The 21,589-nt window shown below is 46.8% G+C and overlaps 1 protein-coding gene across 2 annotated transcripts in view; it reads left to right on the forward strand.

Moving 5' to 3' along the window:
- The first annotated feature begins 207 nt into the window (after positions 1 to 207).
- LOC147439701 (uncharacterized) overlaps positions 208 to 21,589 on the forward strand; it is a 69,723-nt gene continuing 48,341 nt past the window's right edge. For both annotated transcript variants that reach the window (XM_086484372.1, XM_086484373.1), the window contains exon 1: positions 208 to 336. The gene's annotated coding sequence lies outside the window, so the exon portion shown is untranslated. The remainder of the gene's footprint in view (positions 337 to 21,589) is intronic.

A 21,589-nucleotide genomic window follows, 5' to 3' on the forward strand; every position in this document is an offset into this window, starting at 1 on the left:
CGGTTGTTCTTGAGATGCCCGCCCTCAATCCCTCGCCGTCGATCCCATGGCTGGGGGATCATTTAAGACCCTGTGCCATTTAGTTACAAGGGGAGTACACTACTCCCATTTGCTAGTTTACTTCGCAATCCAACGGTGAAGATCAAGCCCAAGCCGCCCCTAGATCATTGTTGCCCAAGTGTAATTCAATGGACATTTAGACGAGAATTTGAGAACTTAGAGAAGCTATAACGTCGAGAGAGAGAGATAGAGAGAGAGAGAGAGAATATCTAGCACAGGTAGGACAGAAGGAAGAGGAACATTTTAGCGGTTGAATTAGCGCTCTGCTAAACGCGAGTAAGTGTCTCACTCGTAAATTCCGTTGCTTCGTGACGCCTGGGATGTAGATGTGATGAGCGCATTTAGCACATCAAAGGCAAAAGTGCTTCAGTTCAGTTCATGTTTCCCTCTTGATTAAGCAAATGCCCACATTACTTCGTGGCTTGTTTCGTGCTTCCATGCATTCTTGAACTGCCTCCTGCAATGTCATCACGCGTAGTAGAATTTTCTTAGATACAGAAGCCCCTGTCTGTTGAAAGTAAAGGGAGTGATTGACAACGTGTTTTTTTGCAGCTTATCCTGATATGCATATGTGTATACATAATCTTCGTACATAAATGGAACAAAAATGCTGCAGGAAGAAAGGGGGTGGGGAGTGAGTTAACATGATGAAAATACATCATTTTGACCCCCTGGGGTCCAATACCAATAGCTGGTTTCGGCTCGTAACCCTTTATAGAGCATGGACGGACTATAACCTGTGGCTGCATGCTTTAGAAGAGATACTCTTCCTAATCTCTATGAGGAGCGACCTATGGCCACATCATGCCCTCCATAGTTTGATTTGTGCGTTTTGTCTGTTCCTTTGGATGATATGCACAGCTTAGTTTCCAACTTCTCAATAACTGTTTGCTAGAAGTATGCAGTCAACTCAGTATCACGATTTTCTCAGGCAAACGATAAAGTTTATATAAATGTTCCACAAAGAATGGAGTTAAATCTTGACTCTTCATTGTGATGCGAGTAGGGGTACTCGATTTTTGATTCAAAATTTGCAATGGATGTAGAGTCTTGCATGTTAATGACACTCAGCCTTATTAAGCCGGCACTACGCACACTCACACACATGGCTAACAACAAAGCTGGCCAAAAAAAATATTGGTCCACCAAAGGCGAAAGTTCTATGTATGCCAGGGTAGGTGTATCGTGACACTTGTATAAAGTCTACCAACGGATATACTATCATTGAACACATGCACTTTACCTTGTTTAAAAGAAGACCAGCCTTACTGAAATACTTTTTTAGGGTTAGTTTTGCAGCGCCAACGAAGGGAAAGATAGAAGTTAGTCGAGGTCTCCCTAAATAAGAGAGTGTTGACCTCAGTAACGTCACTAAGAGCATTTGCAACTTGATTGGTTGGGCCTTCCAATAACAAATTTCAGAGCCGAACTCGTGCATGAGTTCAGCCCAATGTGCCTTATGAGTGTGAAGGTCAGGCTGGTCACTTGGATATTTCAATTTTATAGTGATCAGTCTAAATTTTAGAGTGGGCACCATAAAGTTACTAGTGCCAAATCTTCGAGGCTTGGATGACCCACAACAATGATTAGCGAGCTTGCGGCTCCCAAAGACTAGAGGTTTTCCATCTTGATAAAGGACAATGCCAATAGCATAATAACTAGCATGTGGCTCCACTACACATGCTTATTTGGCAAATCTTCAAGGCTCGAATGAATGATTAGCAAGCTACAATCCGCAACATTTGTGTAGATGTGACAACAATCAATAATGCCTATATCGTCTATAGAAACACATCTAATCATCCTTTAGGGAAAGTAAGGGAGATTTATTGGGATGATTAAATGCTTTCTCAAGGTAGATTTGCAATTGTCTAGCAATTTCGACGTCCCCTTTTTGTCTAAACCGATATGGTTGCCGAGAGAGAAGATTTCTATCTATCTTGTGGTAGAGGTCGGGACTATTGAGGGCCGGAAATTGGAATTTTTTGGGGGTGGGATATGGCCTCCACACACCTCGGCCTTCCATCTATGTCTCACGTGGCTAGGGCAGTCTCTTGTTACCATATATGTGGTAGTGATGTGTATGAACACACTTAGGACCGCCGGGGCACTTTTTTTTGTTAGATGCATCGGAATTGAAATGGTGAATATTGAGGTTTTATACTTTCACAAATCTTTTACTTCTTTCCTTGCGTTAATGATTGCTTTTAACATGAATGTTGGTTCCTTTTACTTTCCCTGAAGAGAGGGAATGAGAGAGCGGTAGAGATGTGTAGAGGGAGAGAGAGAGAAAGAGAAGAGGAGAATGACACCCATTGGGGTCTCAATCAACCCTCTCAAGGGTCCCCACACAGTTGCCGACGTGGTATTTGCTTTTGAATGCGTAAATGGAATGTACACACATGCAATACCTTAAGTGCAGACTCGACTGACTCGAATGTGGGATTGCGGATGGCCACCCAAGGGATAGATCTAGGGTTGTTTGCGCTCCTGATGAGAGAGGAATGAAGGGCTGAAAGCGCTAATCTCGACGATGTTGATGATGGGCAACAGTGGAAGCACTCTGTCAAAGGTGGCAACGGAAGATGCAATGAAGACAAGAACTGGCTCGTGATCCGGTGGACACCTGACTCCAACCTAGAAACACATGAACAAGGCACACCTGTGAAGAGAGAAAGATCACTGAGGTTGAAAGAGACAGGACATGTGAGAAAGAGAGCGAGAGAGAGGTCAGGGAAAGGCTTTCCATGTTGATAACAATCTGTTTATACAAGTGACCAAGGGTGGTCATAGAACTGTCTTGCCAACTGGATGGACTCGAGGTGCACACAACTGCGATTGCTACTGACATTGCCAACTGCTCACGAGACCACTGACACGGTCTCCACATGGACATCACCTCCAACATGCTCTGAGAGCATAGATTTGGTGCATCTCCTCCTGGCTAGATCTAGATGTGGATCTAGATCTCGGTTGAAAAAACGTGCCATTGCATGGTCACAAGGGCTATGGAAGGATGCCGTGAGGAAACACTGCACCGTAGAGATGATCTTTGAGCACTGCAAGTGCTGCCCATGAAAAACGTTGGAGCGTGGGGCTGTCCTGTTGATGACCTCCACCTGTTGTCCCCGGGGTACCCATGAGAGGGCGACCCCACACTCGGGCATGAATACATGCTTGAGAGTACCATCCCCCCCCCCAAAACCGGCCCGTAGGGCGGTAGGCGTTGGCTTTCACCCGAAATTCTTTACTTTAGACACACACACAGAGCACTTTGCAAAGGAGACCTATAACGGGAATTAACACTTAATCACACACACGGCTCGGAAGCTAGAATGCTCTGAGCAGACGCCGACAACCTGTAGGCCCCAAAATTGGCGCCCCTTTCGGTATTTCTTTATTCTTTAGGAGGGTAAAGTACAAAGAGAGTCCTGGGAATCCTTTGACTGTATCCCACTAGATACCGCCTGTTTTGGCCAAATTTCGGAAGCATAACAGCCCCTAAACTTGCACGAAACCAATTCCCCTGTTGGAACTCGCTCCTACTGGCGTATACCCTCTGATTCCTGCCCAAAAACAGTAAATTCAGCACGCTGTATTTACTGGGTTTTGCCCTGTTTTCAGCCCCAAACAGTCCCCTAACTGTCCTCTGCCAATGGGGCACGATTCCCAAAGGTTTTGGCGTCCGTATGGCTGAAAAACAGTAAAATTACAGCGTATACACAGCGCTGATTTTGCACCTGTATGGTGAGGTGATGACCCTCACCAGTGACTGCTTTGGAGTAGCAGCTAGCTACCCCTGTTCCTGCTCAAGGAGGCTCTTGCCTCATCACAAAAGCATGAACCCACACAGCTGTACATTAGTCAAACGAGGAGCCCTCTTGGGCGGCATCACATAACTACACGTAGGGGGGAGAGAGCAGTGTGTAGTGTGCATGTAGTGTGCAGGGCATCACTCCTAGCACCACACTGTACATGAGAGGGAAAGGAAGCACTCCATAGCTCTTAACCTGTGTGACAAAAGCTGAAATGAGGCCTCTCCCAGCTTAAAAATCAGCGTCCATTTTTCTGCAAGGGGAAAGTTCATGAAAAATCGACACTTGGCGCGTTTACAAGCATTTGCCCGTTTCGGGTTCGCCGCTTAAAAATATCTTGACCGGTTGCCCAATTGACTTCGCGGCAGAGTTGTAAAATGTTCCCCTAGTCATACCGGAGGTAATGACGCGAACACATTTCACGGCCCAAAATAGCAGTTCCCTAAATTTTAGGAGATGCTTCCGTTGGGCTCCTGCTGGTCTTCTGACCATCTATCCTCATTGGGACCGCATCTAAAAGTGCAATGTGGCCCAACCGTCTGATACTTTTTGTTGGTAGTCCCACCTTGACTTTACGCCGTAATTGAGTTCACTTCCTAGTATCCACCAACTTGCTAAGTGCGATGGGGGAACCTATATGATCTTGCTCTGAGCCTAGACATCCTCTTACCATACGAATTCCAATGCCGACCACTACCCATCTGCGGGTGAAACTACCGTTCACATTGGCCATGCAATGTCCGACCGTTTGCTACTTCAAGAAGAGGGTCTCAAAAACAAAACAAAACAAAACCCCTTGGAAAGAAACCAACAACTAAAGTTAGCAGTTGCCACGTCCTCGTGACATAGTTAACAGTTGCCACGTCCCCGTGACATACCCCCCTCTTGAAATCGCAAACGTCCTCGATTGCATACCATAAATACACGCCACTGATGATCTTGTGCTATTAACACTCTTTTATCATTGCATGTATCCGCAAGAAAGGTCATAACATATAGATACAAATGACTTAATGAGGCCTTCATACTTTTGTCATTTCCATCTATTACACTGAATTCATATGTACATTTGATGTACTAGCTCTATCATTACCCCTCCTTCGCACACGTTGGGTTGGGGCATAAGTAGTCTGTAACCCAAAGGCTTCAAGGTAAAGCTGCAATACATTTGGTGACTCTGACTGTTCATGCTCTTCCATCTACTTTGCATCCATAGGCGGATAGTTCTTGAACTTCACCAAATAGCGTCTTGCAACTTGTCCTTTAACTTTTCTGTCCTTATGTGCCAAAACTTGCTCAGGTACCAGGATCTCATCAAGTTCCTCAACTTCTGGCTGATCCTCATCTCGCATATCTTGTGGCACATCACCCACGAAGGGTCTTAGAAGACTCACGTGAAATACATTATGAATCTTCCATGCATCAGGCAATTTCAGCCTGTAAGCCACATCGTTGATCTTGTCAAGCTCCCATAGTAATGCATGCTGAGCTTAGGAAACAGCCGTTCCTTGCCCTTCATCTTCTTTAACCTTGCCTTTTCGAACCTTAACAGAACCCAATCACCAGGTGATAGTAGCAATTCACGACGGTGACAATCAGCAATCTTTTTCTGCTTTGCTTGAGTCTTCTCCAAGGCAACTTTAATCTTCTTATACATCTCATCCATGTTCTCAACATATCGATCTGCCTCAAAGATCTTGTCCTTTGTATGCAAAATGGGAGGAACCTTTTTGCCGCCTTCAACAATCTCAAAAGGTGCTTTGGTAGTAGACAAATGCACCGTATTATTGTACGCATACTCAAGCATAGGCAAATACTGTTCCCACTTGCCCTTATTATCTGACACATAGCATTTCAGCAGATCTAAGACAGTAGAATTAGCCTCTTCTGACTGTCCATCAGTTTGTGGATGAAACGAAGACGAGAATTTGAGCGTAGTGCCCATGTTCTCAAACAATCCTCTCCAGAACAAACTGGTCTTGCGAGGATTACGATCACTGATAATCGATTGTGGCATACCATGGTACTTAAACACATTGTACATGAACAAGCGTGCCATCTGATCAGATTTTATCTTCTTCCTGACAAGGATAAAATGGGCCTGCTTGTTGAATCTGCAGATAATGGTCCATATACCATCACTCCCTGTTGGCGTCCTTGGAAGATCAAAGATAAAGTCCATAGCAATGCTTTCCCGTGGCTTATCCGGAATCGGCAGTGGTTGTAACAACCTTGGTGCCTTTTGCCTGTCAAACTTGACCTTTTGGCAAACTATGCATGCTCGCACAAAGGCATCCACATCTCTCCTCAAGGTAGGCCAATAGAAGAATGTCTCTACCGCTTTAACTGTTGCATCAATGCCACGATGCCCTGCATACGGTGGGACATGACTCTCTTCCATGACCTTATGTCGGAGTGGCCTAGTGACACAAAGGCTGCCATGCATCATGATAAAACCATCTCTGAGGAGGTAGTGCTCGTGATGTTGCACCTCTTGTAACTGTTCAAAGATCCTTGCAAAATCTTCATCAGCAGTATACTGTTCCTTCATGTCATCTAACTCATGATGATAAGGAATTGACACAGCTGAAATTTGTGGCTTTCTTGATAACGCATCAGCCACAACATTCTTCTTGCCTTCCACATGCATAATCTGGAAGTGGAACATGGAAAAAATGTTTGCCCATCGCATATGCTTTTCGGATAACTTTGACTGTGTCAAGAAGTATCACAAGGTCTGATGATCTGTTTGGACAACAAAATCAGCACCTAAGAGGAAGTGCTTCCAGCTAGAAAGCGCATGAATCACGGCCAAGAGCTCTTTCTCATAGGCTTGCATAGTCCTCTCTGGCCCTTGCAAAATTCGGCTTTCATAAGCTACTACCCGTCCATCTTGCATTAGGACTGCTCCGATGCTACTGCCACACGTGTCACACTGGACCACAAATGACTTCCTGAGATCTGGCAGAACAATAACTGGATCTGAAGTCAACTTTTCCTTTAAGAGACTAAAAGCTGAAATCTCTTTTTGGGTCCATTTGAAAGTGACCTCTTTCTTTTGCAAAGCGTGAAGAGGCGATGCTATCTCTGCAAAATTTCTGATAAACCTTCTATAGTAGGAACACAATCCCAAGAAGCTTTTGCCATCGTGCACAGTCTTCAAGTCTGGCCATGTCTTGATAGCTTCGACCTTTGCTGGATCCATTCTACCACCATCCTTTGAGACTATGTGGCCCAGAAAGTGGATCTCTTCGAGGAAGAATTCACTTTTCTTAGGATTGACAAGTAACCCGTGACTGCGCAGCTCTTCGAACACTGTCACAAACGGGAGCGCATAACAATATAAAATATACTCGGATAAATAGAATTTATCACTTAATACTGAAGCCAAAGGATATATAAGTGTGAGAGAGAGAGAGAGAGAGAGAGAGAGAGAGAGAGAGAGAGAGAGAGAGAGAGAGAGAGACACACACAGTACTGGGCACCAGAAGATGGGCTGGTCCCCCCCCCCCTTAAAGAGAATTCTTTATTAGGGAGAATCTCTTTACAAGCACAAGAACCTGAGAAAAACCCCTCCGTTCTAAATCTCTGACTCGATGGTCGTTCCTTCCCGTAAGGGAAATCCGAGAGACGAGCTCTCAATTCTTTTTCCGTCTATACTCGGAGTCAAGACTCCGCAGACAATTTCCGAATTCCGTTCCTGGAACTCCCAAGCGTAGGCCGAAGCCTTCTCGCTTCTCCTTCGCGATGAAGTACCTGCAAACACACACGCAAACAAGCGACAACAATTTGTATGGCGAATCCACAATAGATACCTGTCGCTCTTGCGCGGGAAAAGCGACTTCCGTGCTTCGTAGTCTCGCGATCTCTCGCGTCTTCCGGCGGCAGAGTCTTCTCTTGCTGGCGCTGGTGACCTCTTTTTAGTGAGGGCATGTGGTGCTTTTATAGCTTCTTCGCCACGGCACGAATAGCTGCTCGTGTAGAGATCGCGGTTTTTTTTTTTTTTTTTAATGCAAATTTTCTTTTTTCGTTGTTCTGCCAAGAGAAAGAGAAAACGCTGGCTGATCTGTTGCCTTATTTATCGGATGGCTGCCCACTTATTAAATGGGCGGCCGGCGTATTTTAAAAATAGTATGCCCAAAAACTAAATAAAACCTTATAAGTTAAAAACAATGCTTTCATAGCACTTCCCAGGCGTCCCTGGATGCAACCACATGCACAAATGCAATGCAGACATAGATTCCTCACGGGAAAGCGTCGGCTCTTCTCGGAAAACTCGTTAAAATATTCCGCTTTAAAAAAAAAAAAGCTTCTCAGAACCCATCTTTATTCTTGTGCTTGCGTCTTTATGCGTATTCCTCTTTCCAGTTCGGATTTCCTCTCGACTATGGATATCCCCTTTCCGATGCACCCGTCACCCACCTTGTGACACATCAGGAATACCCATCACCTAGTCCTTTCCTACCGAACTTACGGTACAATCCCCTTCACGATGCTCTATGTCACCCATCCTATGACGCATCAGAGATGTCCGTTCCCAGATGGTCGGATACTTCTTCCTGATGCTCCCTGTCACCCATCTGATGTGACGCCTCAGAAGTATCCGTTCTTGGTGGCCTTACAGATATTCCTGTTCACAATGCTCCCATCATTACTTTGAACGACGCACCAAGAATACTCTGTACTCGGATGTCTCCAGTGAGAAAAACCCTCTCACTTAAAATTCCAATAATTCATTTAGAATTATTTTTCTTGTTGTTCCAAGCGAGAAAACCCTCACTTATAAATCCAATAATTCATTTAGAATTATTTTTCTGTCAGATAAAGCCAATTTAGTAACATCCCTCTCACTTAGAAACAGTTGTCCTCAACTGTAGAGGTCCAATTGAACTGCCGGGGAGAAACCGGAAAATTCCAAATCTTGCTCAATGGTGAGTTGAGCTGGTCCTTTCTCAAAAGAGAACTTAAAAATTAAACTAAATAGAAATTCAAAAATTCAATACTTAGCTTACCGGTTCATGTCCTTCCTCTAGTACCTCGAGGATATCCTTCACCAATCATCAAACTAACGAGCTATGTAAGAACTCATCATTCACGTCTTTCCAACAGATCGGAAGTTTTCCTTATCCGAGAATCTGTTAGCTCAATTCCACCTTCTCAATCCCGAGAAGAAAAATCCTCCTAGAAATCAATCTAGCTCTTTGCCCTTGCACATAACCTTGCGCAAAAAGGCGCTCAAGAGAGTATAACAAACTCTCGTTCAGTTCCTTGGCATAGGTCTGCATCTTCGTGTGTTATCCATGTACTCAAAAGTGTACATAATTCTTAAGTTGTGTTAGAGTTTCGGTGAACCTGGGAAATTACCTTCCCTTCGTAAGATCCTTAGAGCGAAGACGCTCAACTTGACGATCCCTTGGCTCGATCTTAGAGCAAAACCCGCTCATCAAATAATCTAGGATTTTGATCCTTGGATTCCTCGAGCACAGGCCGTAGTCGTCGCTTGTTCCTTCCCTCGTAAAGAGTGTTCATTCACTTGTGCGTAAAGCACTACCATGTCTTCCCTGATCGGGTAGGGGGTGTTGGTTCATAAGCTTAGTGAAAGCTTTTCTTGGTTGAAAGCTCGGAATGGTTCCTTCCTTTCTGCCGTCCTACCTGCAATAGCAGGTAATTTGTTGGTGAACTACCGGATACGAGATCAATAGTTGACCTTCCGGATGGTTGAGCAAACCAATTCATTTCAGAAAACAATGTTTTAAATTGATTCTACTCTCATAAATACTCGAGAGTGATTGTCCTGGTTAGACACATGCATATCTCGTGCATAAAAGCAATACGCATTTTATGAGTTCCTCAAAGATTTAACTTTGATCAAAGACCTTCCCTCTCACTTAAAGATTGAGGGTCAAAAACTCAGGAGTTAGATTGAATTCCCTTACTCCAAACTTTCTCCGGATAGCAATGTATCCTTCGAGGAGAGGTAACAAAAATTCGTTGTTTCTGTGTTCAATGGTTCTCGTCCCACTGCGGGCATTGTATTCTATGTACACTAAGGTGTACACTTTCAACTTTTATTACTGACTCCACCATCTGCTGCGAAGTATCTTGCAGATGGGTTTACAAAATTCGAGCAAAAGTCGTTCGTTAAATTTGTTCATCTTTCCTTCCTCATAGAGGATCAAGAACGGAGCTACCTTGGCAAGAGTGAACCACTACTTGCTTTGAGTCGCTCGTGTTCCTATTGGGCAAACCGATCCCGATCTTCTTGGATGCCTTCCTCAAAGCGTAGAGGAAAAACATTTGTCGGAAAATTCAGCCTTGAATTGAATCCGAGTCTTGTTGTAAGTTCCTTGCACAGCTTTGGTATACCACCAAATACTTGCAATCCCCTTGAGGTGTTTGGTCACATGCCTCACCTTCGAAGCTTCTCAGAAATTGCCGTTTGCAAAGGCAACTTCAAACTGTCGAATGAAAGCGGTAGCTTTCAGGACATCTTCCCTTCCGTCAAAAGTATAAAACTTGACCGGAGTGTTCTGAGGTCTAAAGACCTTCTTCATATCCTTCCCGGAATGACTGGATTTCTTGGCTATGGTTCTGGATTGATGTTCATGGATATTTTCTGAAGGATCTTGAGCATTCCGCTCCTTGGATTCTCTAGGTTCTTGAGCATCATGCTCTTGTCGCCTTCTCAGAGAATCCCAAGTCTTGTGTTGACTTCTTGCAGAGAGAAATTTTTTTTTCCAACTCTGCGAGCTTTTTCCTGCAGGACTTAGGTTTCCGCCTTCTTACTTCTCTCTTGCCTTGTCATGGCTTCTTCCCGTATCTTCCCAGAGTCGTCCTCCTTTCCAGAGAAAGAGAGGAGACCATGCTCTGATACCACTGTCACAAACGGGAGCGCATAACAATATAGAATATACTCGGATAAATAGAATTTATCACTTAATATTGAAGCCAAAGGATATAGAGAGAGATAGATAGAGAGAGAGAGAGAGAGAGAGAGAGAGAGAGAGAGAGAGTGAGAAGATCGACACAGTACTGGGCACGAGAAGATGGGCTGGTCCCCCCCTTAAAGAGAATTATTTATTAGGGAGAATCTTTTTACAAGCACAAGAACCGGAGAAAAACCCCTCCGTTCTAAATCTCTGACTCGATGGTCGTTCCTTCCCGTAAGGGAAATCCGAGAGACGAGCTCTCAATTCTTTTTCCGTCTGTACTCGGAGTCAAGACTCCGCAGACAATTTCCGAATTCCGTTCCCGGAACTCCCAAGCGTAGGCCGAAGCCTTCTCGCTTCTCCTTCGCGATGAAGTACCTGCAAACACACACGCAAACAAGCGACAACAATTCGTATGGCGAATCCACAATAGATACCTGTCGCTCTTGCGCGGGAAAAGCGACTTCCGTGCTTCGTAGTCTCGCGATCTCTCGCGTCTTCTGGCGGCAGAGTCTTCTCTTGCTGGCGCTGGCGACCTCTTTTTAATGAGGGCATGTGGTGCTTTTATAGCTTCTTCGCCACGGCACGAATAGCTGCTCGTGTAGAGATCGCGGTTTTTTTTTTTTTTTTTTAATGCAAATTTTCTTTTTTCGTTGTTCTGCCAAGAGAAAGAGAAAACGCTGGCTGATCTGTTGCCTTATTTATCGGATGGCTGCCCACTTATTAAATGGGCGGCCGGCGTATTTTAAAAATAGTATGCCCAAAAACTAAATAAAACCTTATAAGTTAAAAACAATGCTTTCATAGCACTTCCCAGGCGTCCCTGGATGCAACCACATGCACAAATGCAATGCAGACATAGATTCCTCGCGGGAAAGCGTCGGCTCTTCCCGAAAAACTCGTTAAAATATTCCGCTTTTAAAAAAAAAAGCTTCTCAGAACCCATCTTTATTCTTGTGCTTGCGTCTTCACGCGTATTCCTCTTTCCAGTTCGGATTTCCTCTCGACTATGGATATCCCCTTTCCGATGCACCCGTCACCCACCTTGTGACGCATCAGGAATACCCATCACCTAGTCCTTTCCTACCGAACTTATGGTACAATCCCCTTCACGATGCTCTCTGTCACCCATCCTATGACGCATCAGAGATGTCCGTTCCCGGATGGTCGGATACTTCTTCCCGATGCTCCCTGTCACCCATCTGATGTGACGCCTCAGAAGTATCCGTTCTTGGTGGCCTTACAGATATTCCCTTTCACAGTGCTCCCGTCATTACTCTGAACGACGCACCAAGAATACTCTGTACTCGGATGTCTCCAGTGAGAAAAACCCTCTCACTTAAAATTCCAATAATTCATTTAGAATTATTTTTCCTGTTGTTCCAAGCAAGAAAACCCTCTCACTTATAAATCCAATAATTTATTTAGAATTATTTTTTTATCAGATAAAGCCAATTTAGTAACAAACACGATGGTCAAGTGACGCCTATGCTCCTCTTCATTCTTCGAATACACTATCATGTGATCGAAGAACGTTTCAACAAACTGTTGATGCGAACGAAAAATCCGGTCCATCATTCTGTTGAACGTTGCAGGAGCATTTGTTAGCCCAAACGACATCACTAGAAACTCATAAAGACCAAATGTCGTTCTAAACGTAGTCTTGTGCACATCCTCTGGCCTTATACGAATCTGATGGTACCCACTCTTAAGGTCTATCCTGCTGAAAATTGCAGCACCCTCTAAACGATCGAGAATATCATCAATTCTAGGAATAGGGAACCTATTCTTGATGGTATTCTTATTCAACGCACGGTAATCAATACACATGCGCCATGAGCCATCCTTTTTCTGCACTAGGAGCACTGGGGAGCAAAAGGGTGAAGAACTATTCTGAATCAGTCCCTTCTCTAATAACTCCTGAACCTGGCCCATAATCTCTTTGTGCTGCGCCGCACTAACCCTGTAGGGAGGTCTATTTGGTGGGCTACACCCTGGCACCAAATCTATCCGATGTCCTCAGGTCTCTCTGGCGGCAATTGTGACGGTAATGAATCAGAAAAACAGTCACTAAACTTTTGCAAAAATGCTGACCTTTCTTTATCTAACACAGATAAATTTGACTGATCACTATCTGAGACATCAGGTGCAAAAATCAAGTACACAGAAAGATGATTCTTTATTACAGAAGTGATAGCAGAAGCAGATACAATAGGGACTGACTCTCCTTTAAGCTTTACATCCAAGATGTGAGTTTTGCCCCTATGCTGTACAGTGATCTTTTTGTTGTAGGCATCCAAGACTCCATGCACTCGGAACATCCACGGGATCCCCAACAAGGCGTCACAACCTTCCAACGGCATGATGTAAAACTCTTCTGTGTCCACATACGACTGAATATGCAGACGGAGCTTTCCAATGATGGGAGTAACACTCTCTGAGTGGCCAGGACATGCCAACCCTGCCTCTGCTGTGTACCCCATCTCTTCAGCTAACTCTGGTGAGATAAAGTTGGCTTTGGCACCTGGATCAAAGAAGATGAGTGCCGTCTGATCCCTAACTTTACCCCATGCCCTATATAACTCACTGACATCTGTGCTGGGCCTGTCACCCACCATGTCTGGCACTAAACCTGCCGTAGGTTTTGGCTTCTTGCCTTTCTGGTCTTCTTTATCCGTACTTGGGCTTGAGCATCAACAAGCTCCGTACGCGGTGTAGGTTGCCTATTTTGCTGTTGCACTGGTGGTGCTTGCAAGAATTCCATAAACCTCGGATTCTGCACCAGCTGCGAAAAGACATTCACCGCGGCAACTAACTGAGTCTTGAACGCATCATCCTCAAGTTGCCCAGTCATAAAGCCCTGTACTACTGGAGGGACATTCACGTTGACAGGAGGTAGAGACTGATGTGGCCGTGAGCTCTCGCCAATCTCAAAAACCATAGGAATCTCCTGCCTGACCTTTGAAAAGGAACCCTCTTCCATAATTCCCTTCCCCTTGTCGGCCATAGTGTAATCCCCGTGTTCCTGCACTCTGTGTCTTTACCCTAAACAATCCAGGCTCACTCTTTAAGGAAAAAGCGATTGATGTCTAGGCGATGGAACCATGAAACCGGCCCGTAGAGTGGTAGGCATTGGCTTTCACCCGAAATTCTTTACTTTAGACACACACACAGAGCACTTTGCAAAGGAGACCTGTAACGGGAATTAACACTTAATCACACACACGGCTCGGAAGCTAGAATGCTCCGGGCAGACGCCGACAACCTGTAGGCCCCAAAATTGGCGTCCCTTTCGGTATTTCTTTATTCTTTAGGAGGGTAAAGTACAAAGAGGAGTCCTGGGAATCCTTTGACTGTATCCCACTAGATACCGCCTGTTTTGGCCAAATTTCGGCAGCATAATAGCCCCTAAACTTGCGTGAAACCAATTCCCCTGCTGGAACTCGCTTCTACTGGTGTAACAGACTTGGACACTCCAAGTCAAGAATCAACCGCGACAGCATCAAATAACCACTTCAAAACAATTCACAGATCACAATAGATTTGCATTGGCCCGGCGGAGTTCCGTGCCTAGAGATATTGGCCCCAAAGACTGGCGTCCCTTTCGGTATTTCTTTTTATATTAATCATACCAAAGTACAAGAGAGTGGCTAGGGTTTCACTCTCAGACTCTGCGTCCAGATGCTCTGAGAAGTGAGGCCCTCACCACTAATTTAAAGATTACAAGGGATGCCCAAAAGCAGAGCCCCAAAAGCTTCAAATCAAAAGCAATTGCTCTCTCTCTCTCTCTCATATTGTAGAAAAAGCAAAATTTCCGTCGCTCATCATTTTCAAAAAAATAAAAATAAAAATAAAAAATTATTTTTTAATAGCCTCTGCGATTTTTGGAAATTAGGGTTTCTGGCAGAAATTAGGGTTTGCAGGAATTTTAGGGTTTCTAGCAGAAATTAGGGTTTTTGTTGTCCGCCACGTCATCACTTTGTGACATACCCCCCTCTTGAAAGCATTGTAATCGACCGCGATTACGCCTGCAAAACTGACAAAAGCCATAAACGGTCTTAGCAGACACTGACTGTTAGTACCTACGTACTAGGAACACACATCTAGCACATGTACAAAATCGACAGTCACATCACACGACATCACAGGACATCATCAGACATCACAGGACATCACATGACATTCAACATTCATTCGGATCTTAGACTATGATTTATCGGCAATGTAGCTAGCAATCACATCTAGGTCCAATCGGGACCTCATCGATGTCTGATTGACTAACCCCTATTGCAACCATGTCTATTCGAGATCAATCAGACCAAAATGCTGCAGTCATTTCATCTATCAGTTCCTGCACTCAAAAGAAGTCAAGAACAAATCATAGTTACCAGGAACGGGAAACCGGAACGGGAACGCGGAACGAGAACACATACCAAAATTCCATTCCCTGCTACGGGTACTCACGTTTGAAACACGGAACGGGGATTCGGAACGGGAACTTGGAATGGGAACGGGGAACAGAGACCTGAAAATGGCCATTCCCTGTTACTATGGAACAAATCAGTATCATTATTAGGAATTCCATTTCATAAAGTCATCCAACAGAATACTGTCAGCTCTCAGTATCCCTGAAGCTCAAAGAGACATCAGTGACTTTAGTATCAAAATCAAGGCATCTGTTGACAAGGGAGCGGAGTGACTCCCCTCTTGTGTATCCCATTGCACCAGATCTCCGGCCAAGCTGAGTTTCTGGGCTCCGTTTGGAGTAGACTATGCTAAACCAAAACATCGAGGTAAAGTTTCACAATCTGAGGAGTATCTGCTAGGTCCTCCTCCTCCATCCACTTCGCATCAAGTGCAGGATAATTCTTGAACTTAACCAAGAACCGCCTTTGGACTTTACCCTTATTCTTCGTATCCTTATGTGCCAAAATCTGTTCAGGAACAAGGATCTCCTCGTTTTCTTCCACTTCGGGTTGCTCATGAGGCTCCCCATCATCAGGCACATCACGTTTAAAAGGTTTCAAGAGACTCACATGAAATGCATTGTGAATCCTCCAAGTATCTGGCAGCAACTGAGGCTATCAAGGAATGAACTGTCCGATGACGAAGAACAATAGAACTGCACCAACCACCATATACAACGATGAATTGCAAACTATATCTGAAGGAACTTCATTGGAACTGTGAGTGAAAACTGCTATTGATCTTCATCCGTCTGGAACACCACTCGAGAGAATATCACCCCACTCTCAGAGTGAATCGGGAATAAGAGGTTGCAGCACCCCAAGTGTATTGTCGGGTTGTGGAGAGGGCTGGCATCAGCCGAAGAACCTGAAGCCAAACTTACTGTGCCATGGGGTAGTCCCACAAACAATGGCACTGGCTTTCCAAAGGATGGCCACACGCTGCACATGTTGCCGAGAAGCCACTGTGTACCAACCAGCTCACAACTGTTGTAGCCCTATGCGCTACAAGCCATTGAAACATGGTAACTCTCCTCCGCTGTATGCTGTCCCACAACCGCTCTCAGAAGCTTGACAAGAACTCGGCTGTGAGACCCTCCTCCTGCTAGTGAAGTGCTTCGGCTGGGCGAGCCTCGCTCCATGCGGCCATTATGTGTCGCTCCAAACTAACTGGGTAGTTAGTTAAACTACCCATAGGGCTACAACCACCTCTACAAGAGAGGGCTACAACAATCGTGATGGGGGGACTCTCCCAATGAAAAAACAACATATGTACAATAAGGCTGAATCAAGAAATGGGAGGGGTAAAAGCCACACAGGTGGACAGTAATGCCATCTGAGTACACCCTGGACCATAGTGAAAAAAGGTCCAAGATGCCAGAGTCGAAGGAAAGCCTCTCGGCGCTCCCTCATTCGGTCGGAGCTGCCCCAGAGTCTCTCGAGTTGTCCTCTGAGAGTATGGATCAACTCAAGCCAAAGATCCCGAACAGTCTTTGCTGGTGGTACAGGGCGAGCCTCGAAGATGCGGAAGCAGCGGGTCCGCCAGATGAACCAGAGTGTCAGGCCATTGATGAGCTCCCAGCACTCCTCTCTCTCACTGCACCACTCCTGTGGAGTAAGCTCTAAGGCAGGCTGAAGAGTAGGTCGCCCCCCTTGCATCACTATCATCCTGTTGGTGGAAGATAGCTCAAACTGAAGTGCCGGGCCCGTGAGAGTGGACCAAGCAGCTGCCCCCCCAAGTGTACTGCCGAGCCGTGGAAAGAGCTGGCATCATCCAAAGAACACGAAGCCACACCTGTTGTGCCAAAGGACAGTCCCAAAGAAAGTGAGGTGCACTCCCCACAAGATGGTCACAAGCTGCACATATATTCGAGAGACCACTATGTACAAGCAAGCTTCCAACTGCTGTAGCTCTGTGTGCGACCAGCCACCGGAACAAAGTGACTCGCCTCGGCTGTTTGGAGTCCGACAACCTCTCCCAAAAATTTGCGAAGAACTCAGCTGTGAAACACTCCTCCTGCCAATGAGGTGCTGTAGCAGGACGAGCCTCTCTCTGTGCTGCCAGTATGTGACGTCCCAGTCGAACTGTGTACTGAAAGAAAGGGACACCCGGGTGGTTTGCAGAGGAGAAAGGGTCCCTCCATAGCCGCTCTCCAGGATCCCACTGCACTTGTGCCAGTGGACAGCTCTCCTAAGCCCACAGTCTCCAGTGTGCAGTCTCAAGAGCTGCTGGGTCCGGATCGATGACACAAGTCCTCCCACAGATGCCCACCACTTGGATCCTCTGAAAACAGCACTCTGCCACCTGCGGGGCCTCTACTGCAACTCGGTGTAAGCGTCCCTCACCTTGTATCTCGACAAACAGGGAGGGAACAGTCTCTAAGCGATCCCGAACTGAGATGAGAACCTCCAGTCGCGTGAAGGCTCCCATCCATCTGGGCGCTGCAGACTCAAGAGGCGTGAGCCACTCAGCTGGTACTGCCTTTGAGATGTCCTGACACATGCTCTGTACCCCTCTAATGCCCTGTAGTAGCTGAAAACCCTGAAGCTCCTCTGACAAGCCTGAAAACTGTAACCAGTCACCTAAAGAGTGTGCTGGACCCTCTGCCATGGGACCCCTGGAAACATGAGGCCGACTACCAACCAAGTGGCCTCTCTGAGTGCTAACCATGGGTTTTCAAACAAGGGGCTGTCTTAGGTGCTCCTCCGTGCAAGTAGGCTGACACTGCACCAGGTCTCGCCGTAGATGCTCCCAAGATCGGAGCAAACTCACAGCGAAATGGTCCTCTAGTCTCCTGCTCAAGCCAACTCTATGCATCTCTGTGAAAATCCATCTGGTCGAAGGTCGCTAGGGGCCTCCAGTCTGAGGCACCCTAGCACGAAGCTACTGCAGCAAGAACTCCTTCCAGGGCTCTCACCTAGAAGAAGTCCTCTGACGATGAACTTCCCAAGAAGGGCTCTGCTCTGTTGTGCTGAGTCTATGATCCCAAGCCCTCCCTGAGAACAAGAAAGAGTGATGACCTGCCAAGCCACTATGGCCCGGGCTATCTGAGTGTCACGCCCTGACCAAAGGAAGTTCCTGATCTGCCTCTCTACTTGGTTGATACAAGAACTCCAGAAGATCTAGCAAGAAGTAATGTACCACATAGTAGCCAACAACACCTGGTTGGCCACTACAACTCTGCCTGCCAGAGAAAGCCGTCCGGAGCTCCAATGTAACAGCTTCCTCCTGATAGATAGGAGGAGGGGAGCAATCTGCTGCTCGGGAGACAAGTCCAAACCAACCTGACAGCCCAAGTACCGAACTGCAGTCCCTGGGGGAATCCACCTGAAACCCTCTCCTGGCATCCAATTGGGCACAGGAGCACTACCAACCGAGAAAGCCATTGTCTTTCTCCAGTTGATCAGTGCGCCAGATGCACAACAGAAGGTCTCTAGAGCCTGCTCACACCTGTGAAGGTTGGCCTTCTGGCCATCCAAGTACAAGGCTGAGTCGTCTGCAAACTCAACGTCCAATAGCTCATCTCCCCGAATAGGAAGTGCTAAGCCCCGTAAACCAACGTGGTGCGACACCAAAAACCTGCTCATCGCCTCAGCATAGAACAGAAAGAGGAAGGGGGCAAGAGGGCAGCCCTGTCTGACCGTGAGCATGAAACAATCACCTCTACCTCTTGACAAAAGAACCTGACTATGTGCTCGTCTGTACAAAGCTGACACCCCTCTGATCCAAGCATCTGAGAAGCCCATCGTGCGTAGAGTGCCATCAAGAAAGTCACAGTCAACTCTGTCGTAGGCCTTCTCAAAATCGAGAAGAAGAATCACCAGCTCCTACCACGAAGCCGTACTAGGGCAGAAGCCTCCCAAAAAGTAAAGATGTTGTCAAGGATACGACACTCCTTGACAAAACTTGTCTGAGTCCCATGTATAAGGCTCTCTAGAAGTGGCTGAATCCTCAAACAGAGCCTTGGCAAGAATTTTGTAGGCTGAGTTGAGGATGGTGATGGGGGGCCACTGTCGAATCTCATCCAAGGAGCCACCCTCCTTGGGAATGAGGTAGATCAGGCCCTCACTCATGCTGTCAGGCATCTCTCCTGTGTGCAAGATGTACTGAAAAGCACTACAGAGATCTGGGCCAAGTAAGTCCCAGTACTCTAAGAGAAAACTGGGAGTCAAGCCATCCTCACCTGGACAGCTACCACGGTGGAGTGCACTAAGAGCCGTCTGCAACTCCTCAAGATGAAGTGATAGCTCAAGCCTCTGACGCATCTCCTTAGTCACTAGACAAGGCATCTGTGCTCACACTTGCTCTCTGCATGCATCCTAACGCGCTGACTGAGGTTCTGTAGACAGTAACTCACGGTAAAAGTTAGTAGCAATTGCACGCATGTCCTTTGGCTCAGAAGCAACTAACCCGTCTCGCCTCCTCAACTGACTGACCTTGGCATGCGCATGCCGAGGTCCCACTGCCTCAAAGAAAGCACCGGTCACTCTGTCACCCACCTGTGTCTACTGAGATGCGTGTCGATGGAAAGCAAACTCATGGCGCCACTCCTCTGTGGTAACAAGCTCCTGGCGAGCCTGCTGCAACTGCTCCAACCAAGGACTGTCTTGATGCTGCTCCTGCATCCTCTGCAAGGAAGCAACGCCCCGTTGGAGATGCTGCTCCTCTCTCGCTGCAGCCAGGCGAGCCATAAACTCCTGGAGAAAGAAACGACGAAGCTGAGCTAGTCCTGAGGCCACTCTGTCAGCAGGAGACTCTTGCATGTCTAAGCTCTCTGTCCAAATAGCCTCCACTCGCTCTCTGAGTGTAGAGTCCAGCAAGCACCGCTCAGGGATGCGAAGCATCATGCTCCCCCTCCTCTGCCTATCTGTCACTGTGAGGATCACTGGTGCATGGTCGGCGAGAATGCCAATTGTCCCACCCAAGTCACAGAAATGGTCACTAGTGTAGAAGCGATCTATTCGCGACAAATTTACTCCTCCCACTCTCTGCGGTCCGGCCAGGCTGTCTGGGGGCCTTACAAAGCTAGAATGCTGCCACAGATCCTGAACCCTCAAGAGTCATACAAAACCTCTCCCAAGCTGCCAGCTCAACTCCATGCACAATAGCGTGGCTACCACCAATCCTGTCAGAGGGGTCCTCCAACATTTTGAAGTCACCCCCTATGCACCACTGCTCTGCCTGCGGCAAAGACTCAACAATCTGTGACCAAAACTTTGCTTGGGCACTCGCCACATTGGGCGCATAGATATTCAGGAAGCCCACAAGACAACCCTGAACCTGCATAGTGATCCACTGAGCCCTGCCTGGCACAATAATCCCTCTGCCCACAATGGCCTGCTGCAAAGAATCCGCAATAGTCATACATACCTCACCCTGGATGCCTCCAGGTCCAAAAGCAGCTAACCAAAAAGTATCATATCGTCCACGCAAGAGTTGACCACAACGTCTAATGCGGCTCTCACACAGATTATGCTCCTGTAGCATAAGGTCAATCTCTCCTCCCACAAGGCATCGCTGAATCTTCTGACGCAGTCGGCCCCTCTGACACTGAAACTAGCGCCCACCTAATCCCTGTACGTTCCACGAGACGAGACGATCCTCATGGGGAGCGAGAGAGAATAGATGCTGCCGCAGCAACTAAACGTGCTTTCTTCGAGGCTGGCTTGGATGGGGAGTAATCCGCATCCGAGCGTCCTCTAGATAGGCGTGACTGCAAAGAGTGCCTGGCCCAAGCCCAAGTAGACCGAGCCGTGCGTGCAACCTCCTTTGTCCAGGAATCCTCATGAATGTGTACATAGCATGGCGGGCACTGCGTATCAACAAAGAAGTGAGCCACAATGTGTCTACATCCTGCTGCATCTGGAGGTGTCACAGTAAACTTGGCCAATGGCCAAAGAGTTTGAAGCATGTCTGTAACTCCTAGGTCTCCCATGTGATGAGAGAACTCTAGGGCCTGTGTCTAAAGCCACCCCAAAACTAAGTCAAGAGTCCACTCAGTCTGGTCCCTGCCGCAAAGGGGAAAGAGAAGCCAACCACTGAGTCCAAGGCCTCTATCCCCCTAGCTGCAAGGGACAGAACATGAACCCTGAAGTAGGTTGCCTCAAGGTCTGATGAGGAGTCGCCGAGGAAGCGTGTAAAGTCTAGTCAAAGAAGTCCCATCGGTGCCGAATGTCGAAGCTCGTTAGACCATGAGGGACTGTTGCAAAGGGAGACGTCTGTACCTGAAGAGGGGGTCGCAAGAAAGGCTGTCCCTCTCTCGCCAAGCGATTCGTGGCAAAGGCGCTGCTAAGAGATCTCCTAGCAACCGAGGATGGC

The sequence above is a fragment of the Adiantum capillus-veneris genome, chromosome 16, assembly GCF_014529385.1.
Source record: "Adiantum capillus-veneris isolate H3 chromosome 16, ASM1452938v2, whole genome shotgun sequence".
In the NCBI taxonomy this organism is placed as follows: domain Eukaryota; kingdom Viridiplantae; phylum Streptophyta; class Polypodiopsida; order Polypodiales; family Pteridaceae; genus Adiantum; species Adiantum capillus-veneris.